Source organism: Sus scrofa, chromosome 8, assembly GCF_054392235.1.
Source record: "Sus scrofa isolate SSC_HxYL_T2T_F1_AM1 chromosome 8, Sscrofa_HxYL_maternal_Yorkshire_Landrace_v2.0, whole genome shotgun sequence".
Lineage (NCBI taxonomy): Eukaryota > Metazoa > Chordata > Mammalia > Artiodactyla > Suidae > Sus > Sus scrofa.
The window spans coordinates 13965651-13972385 of record NC_139390.1 but is presented as its reverse complement, the minus strand read 5'-3'; the positions used below and the strand labels follow the sequence as shown (position 1 = coordinate 13972385).

Genomic DNA, 6735 nt, shown 5'->3' with positions numbered 1-6735 from the left:
AAGTAGAAGTGGTTCTGAGGAAGATAATATCAAGTTGTAATATATATGGATTGAAGAGGAGGAAACGAGAAAAATGGAGAAATAGGATGAAAAAGAGAAAATACACAGTGACCTAAGAAAATTTACAGCTCTCAAATATTGAGGGATTGTATTAGTCAGCTAAGGCTTCCATAATGAAGTACCATGAACTTGGTGGCTTCAACAACAGAAATTCATTGTGGTTCAGGAGAGTAAATGTCCAAGATTTAGGTGTCAGCAGAGCCATGTTATCCTTGAAGCCTCCAGAGAAGAATCTGGTCCAGGCTTCCCTTTTGGCTTCTGGTAGTTCTTTGAGTTGTGGCAGCATAATTCCAATCTTTATACAATGTTCTCCGAGTGTGTGTGCCTGTGTCCGATTCTTCCACTTTTTAGAAGATTAATGATTGCACTGGATTAAGGTCCACCTTAATGACTTCATTTTAACTTGGTTACTTCCACAAAGACTATGTCCAAATATAGTCACATTCCAAAATTCTGAGATTAGGAATCCAATATAGATTTGGATTCTATAGGAAGGAACACAGTTTAATCCATAACAGTGATTATGATGTGTCTAACTTAAATATGTGGCACAAATGAACCTATGTACAGAAAAGAAACACACTCATGGACATGGAGAACAGACTTGTGGTTGCCAAGGGGGAGGGAGAGGGAGATGAAGTAGGATGGACTGGGAATTTGGGGTTAATAGATGCAAACTATAGCATTTGGAGTGGATAAGCAATGAGATCCTGCTGTAGAGCACAGGGTACCATATTTCATCACTCATGATGGAACATTATAGAAGATAACGTGAGAAAAAGAATGTGTATGTATATATATATGTATAACTGGGTCACTCTACTGGACAACAGAAATTGACAAAACATTGTAAATCAACTATAATAAAAATTTTTTAAAGTTAAAAAAATCATAAATAAATAAACCTATACACAGTATGAGAAAAGCATAATAAAACAATAGGGAAATGTAAACAATTAATGAATCTGAATTTAAGGTACATGGCAGTTCCCTAGATCAATTTAATATTGTATCAAAAATGAGAAGTGGCAAATATTAACCATTGTGTATCCCATTGCAAGTCCTACTGGATTTCTCAAGGAAGGCAAGAGAAAGGTTAGGAAATATCAGAATCTTCATACCTCTTTTCTTCAGCCTCTCTGCCCTTCCCAGAGTGGGAACCAATTTTCTCTCCTCAGCAATCCCAGCTCCCTTGTAGCCTGAAGGACAAACACCTGTTCTGAACAACAAAGATTTGATGAGAACGCAAGTGAGCACTTTGGGACACAGCACTATCTTGCATCAGTTTGTAAGCCTGAGTCCAGTTATAATACCTGCTCAGAGCTTGTCCCCCAGGACCAGAAAATGGTTAAGTCCTTTGCATCTTCTAAGTCCCTCTGTTAATGAAATTCCATCTTCACACATTAATTCCTATTCCAATTTCATATATTAATTGCTAAAGAGAAAGGAATTTGATCTGGAAGGATCATTTTGGTAAATAAAGATATTTGCCTTCATATTTCCTCAATATTCCTTATCTATTTTATCTAACTACTGTCATGGTCACCCTACTTCTAAGACTACTTATTCTGCTTTGGACTTAACCTGATGCTTGATGTTTTATTGAACGGCACAAGAACAGAATTGATCAATGTATGCTTGGAATACTGTATCTTTATTTTACTCCTTGAACTGAATTCCTTGCATCATTATATTTCATTGGTCTCTTTCATCTCAGTTCCTGAAGGTGGCCCCAGGGCTTGGGAATTATCTCAGTAATTGCACCGAGGTGAATTCCTCTCTTAGACCACATCTGTCTCCTAATTCCACCTTTCTTTCCATAAATCCATCCAGAATAAAGTAGTACATAACAAATATAAAGTGTCTATCACACTAATTTTTTTTTTTGTCTTTTTAGGGCTGCACCCATGGCACATGAAAGTTCCCAGGCTAGGGGTCGAATTGGAGCTGTAGCTGCTGGCCTACACCGCAGCCCCAGCAATGCAAGATCCAAGCCACATCTGCAACTTACATCACAGCTCATGTCAATGCCCACTGAGCAAGACCAGGGATCAAACCTGCATCCTCATGGATACTAGTTGTCTTTGTTACCGCTGAGCCACCACAGGAACTCCCTCTACCAGGCTAATTTTTATTAAGTAAGGCTATACATGGATACATAAAGCTTAGGGAGAAATAATAAATGTGAAAGCAAAGAGGCATATGCTAAAAAGACATGGGACATGGCACATATTAGATGGTCTGTAAGATGCATTTAATGACTATGGAATTATTGGACCCGTGGACAGGAAATCATTGTTTCCACAAAAATATTAAATCATATTTGTTGATATGACTGCTGGCAATACTGTTTTGGGAGGGATTCCTTGCCTCTTTAGGGCTCCACTAAACGGTTCCATTAGTAAGATCTGCCAGGATATGGAAGACCTGGTTACACAGGTATTGCACTTTTGCACTTTTGCTTTTCCTATTCCAACTTCTATTCAATGCATCAAAAGAATAGTAGGATGCTTTTGATATAAATGTGAACTAAATGACCCTCAAGGTACTGATTCTATTATATGTTCCTCCATTTATCCATGACATGTATTAAAGTGAAGAGTAAAAAGTTACTGTTTGTTGATGCTTACTATATGCCAGGCACTGAGTTAGACGTATTAGTAACTTTTATTTATATTTGTATAACATCCTTATAAATTATTATTAAACCAATGTCACACAGGATGATAATGGGGCACAGAAAGGTTAAAAAATGTCTTCAGGTTTTCAACCAATTAATGAAGAAATTGGATCCTATATCAAATGAGACCACCTTGCTTTTTACTCAGGTGGTGTGATGCTTAATTCTGTGTCAACTTGGCTGGGCCATGGCACCCAGATATTTAGTGAAACATTATTCTGGATATAAGCACAAATCTTAGATGAGATCTATATTTAAATACATGTACATTGAGTAAAACAGATTTCTCTCCAGAATGTGACTGGGCCCCATCAAATAAGTTTAAAGTCTGACTAGAACAAAAGGCTGACCTCTTCTTAGCATGAAGGAATTACGGTAACTGACCCCCTTTAGTCTTTTCCTGCATCATTAACTAACTCTCCCTGGTTCACCAGCAGACTGCCTCAGGATTCAAACTGCAACACTTTCCTAGATCTCCAGCCTGCCTCCTCTCTAATCAGATTTTGGAAACTCCTAGCCTCCACACTCCACAATTAGTAAGCTGGTTGCTTAAAATGAATCTCTCTCTCCCTCTATCTCTGTGTGTGTGTGTGTGTGTGTGTGTGTGTGTGTGTACACACACGCACGCACGCACATCCTGGGGTTTTTTTCCTCTGCAGAACACGACATTAGTGAATACAGGTGGGTGTTTTTCTGGTTAGTGTATACTTAATGACTCTTCAACTCCACACTCATTTCAGACACTGTGTATAACCACACATCATTAAATCTGAGATCCTATGAGAAAAAAGAAGAAAAACAAACAAGAGGCGCACTTCCTCTGGCCACCTATTGCTGTGTAACAACTCATTAGTGGCTTAAAACAACAGTCATCATGATATTATCTTTTATGCTGTCTTGGACTCTGGCTTAGGCTATGGGGAAGGATTGTCAGTTCTGGTTGGGTTCTCTCATGCAGTTACTACCAGACTGTGGCTGCAGCTGAGACATCAGGTGACTGGAACAACTGGGGCTTTCTGTTCATGTGTATGGGGACAACGGAACATGTGTGCATGCATGTGCATTTGCATACACATGTGTGTGCATACCTCTGTACATGCATGCACCTGTCTGTGTCTGTGTGGTCTCACAGCCTCTATGTGTAGTCATTCCATTTGGGCTACTTTCAGTGTCTTCATAGCTTGACAGCCCCTAGCTTTAATAGTGTTTGCATGACATCTAAAGATTAAAAGTGTGAGTATTCAGTGACTGAAGCTGAAGATACATCATATTTTATGACCTGGATTTACGTGCCACTAATGTTAAATCCTATTGAAGTATACTGGTTGAAACAGTCACAAATGTACACCCAGATTTCAGGAGAAGGAACATAGGAACTCATCACAGTGAGAGGTGTCAAAAGAGTTTGCAGGCATATTTTTAAATGTCCCTGCTATTTCTTTCATCACTTCCTTCACTCCTTTTTAAGAAATGTAGCCAAGTACTGTCTCTAAAGCCAGTAAGGAAACCACAATTCCATACCTAATTAGTACTGGTTACTGGATTAGTACATACTAGTTACAGTATATACTAATCAAGAAGCTATTGCATTCTTAGCATGTTGTAGATAATGCCAATGCAGAGAATAGCAAAGAGTATAAAACTAATTCCCCGAGCTCAAATGCTTAGTATTTAATTGTAAATTATGTGGTCTCCCACTTCTTTCTAAACTCTCATCTATTTTTTTTTTAAATCTTAGAAGCTGTGGGTGGCCTAGTGGTTATTTAGTTACCATGTTCATGCACTAAATCCATTTTCTCCAAATAGAATTCCAAAAATTTTCCATGCATACAGTTTTATTAACTTTTCCTCACTGTGAAAGAATGAGGTGGTATTAACTTCAAGATATCAAGCAATTACTTGATTTCCCACTCAATGGCACATTCCAGAATATAACTTCAGCAACTGTAAACTTCCACCCCAAAGCTGAATGCCAAAACAGATTATGAGGATTTTTATAGTAATGTCAGCCTAAATAAACTACATTTGTGGTGATATGAAGAGAATCAGTTACACAAAGGCTAAAAAAAATCATCAATGCATTTGGTCCCTGAGAATAAAGGAAGTAACCTGATAGTCAGATTACTTGGAAATTAATGTATCAGTATGTTTTCTTTCTTCTGTTTGCCATAAACCAGAGGTTCAATAAATGTTTAAGGAATCAAAGTCACTCCTGTGTTAAAGAATCACTATAAGGCTTTAAGGACATTGAGGGGGGAAAGGCCTTAAACAACTAAATATCAAGAAAGAAAGAAAGGAAGAAAGAAAGAAAAGAAGGAAGAAGGAAAGAAGAGAAAGAAAGAAACAAACAAACAAACTAGCTTACCTGGAGCAAAAGATGCTGAAAGAAAGAAAGGAAGGAAAGAAGGAAGGAAGGAAGGAAGGAAGGAAGAAAGAAAGAAAGAAAGAAAGAAAGAAAGAAAGAAAGAAAGAAAGAAAGAAAGAAAGAAAGAAAGAAAGAAAGAAAGAAAGAAGAAATGGGAGAGGAAGGAAGGAAAAGAGGAAAAGAGGAAGGGAGGGAAGGAGAGGGGAGGGAGGGAAAGAGGAAGGAAGGAAGGAAATGAATGAATAAGTAAATGGAGTTAAATCAAGGGAAGGCAGAACAGAAAGGAGAAAGAATCATAAACAAAACAGGAAGGATTGGGGAACTGGGAGCAAGAAGGCAAGAGAGAAGGAAAAAAAGGAAATGAGTGAATTAAGGGTGATGAGATACAGTTTTACCAAAGCTTCTATGTTTTCACTTGAGGTCTTGAGTTCTATAATAGTTATAAGAAGAGTATGGTAATATTGCAGGCATGGGTACTAGGTCATTACATGATGTTATTTTCTGAGTTTTGTTTAGAATTATGGTTTTTTTTTTAAAACACAATGATTGAATTTATTCAAAATAAACACAAAATTGTTAAATATTATCTAGGATACTACTTGATCAATAAGAACTGCCAATCACAACCATATAAGTAAATAGAAATTTTAGAAGATAAGGCTCCTCCAAAAGAATGACCCAGAGCCAAGCAAGGCACTTTTATAAAATTCAGTTAAACTGCTTGATGGGACAATCTATTTACTGGAAAATCTGAACATATTTCGCAGAGGTATCTCAGTGAAGAAGGTCCCTTTCTTCCAAATGAAAATAAAGCATTTGTGCTTTAGACTGAGGACCCCTATAATATAAGGATGGGAGATCCCCAAAAGACATTTATCTCAAAGGCCCAATTGAAATATTTCTTTATACAGCTCTGACAGTTAAAGAGCTTAGAAGCCATTATTCCAGTCTTTACAACAAGAAGCACTGAATACATTTGGGGAGATAGGGAAATCCAATGAATACAACCAAAACCAGCTTACCCAGAGAAAAAGATGCTCAAGTCAAACTTTTGAGTATGGTAAAATGGTAACTGTTTATGGCAGATTACATGAGGCTGAGTGTCCACTAGCAGGAGAGTGAGAAACTCTTAGGGGCTATGTCTTAGAGATATGATTTTATTTACACCTCTCAACCTCCTTACCATCCTTCATGCAGCCATCTCTGGGCCCCAGCCCTCTCATCAGCTCACCATTGATCCTGCTGCTGCACAGCTGGGTGGGTCCTGTTGGTGTGCTGGCTCCTGAAAATGCAGAGTGCAAATGAATCTCCTGCAAGAAGAGCTGTTGCTTCTACTGCCCCATGGGTTGTGCCAAATGTGCCCAGAGCTGCATCTTCAAAGGGGCCTCTGTCAAGTGCAGCTGCTGCACCTGAAGTTAGGGTAAGCCTGCCCCATGTGCAGAGAGAGAAACATGTACAAACCTGCATTTTTTTTCTACCACCTGACCCACTTGCTGCATTATTTTTTTCCTATAAAATACATGAATAATAAAAATGATTGACTTAAAAAATACATGGGTTTGACCTCCAAGTATCCCCCAAGTTCTCACTGTAAAGAGTGAAGAAATATTCCCCTCAAAGTCTCTGGAAG

General features: G+C 38.2%; 1 pseudogene; it reads left to right on the top strand.

The window, feature by feature from the left end:
• The first annotated feature begins 6256 nt into the window (after positions 1-6256).
• LOC146400332 (metallothionein-1-like) lies at positions 6257-6518 on the top strand (annotated as a pseudogene).
• The last annotated feature ends 217 nt before the right edge of the window (positions 6519-6735 follow it).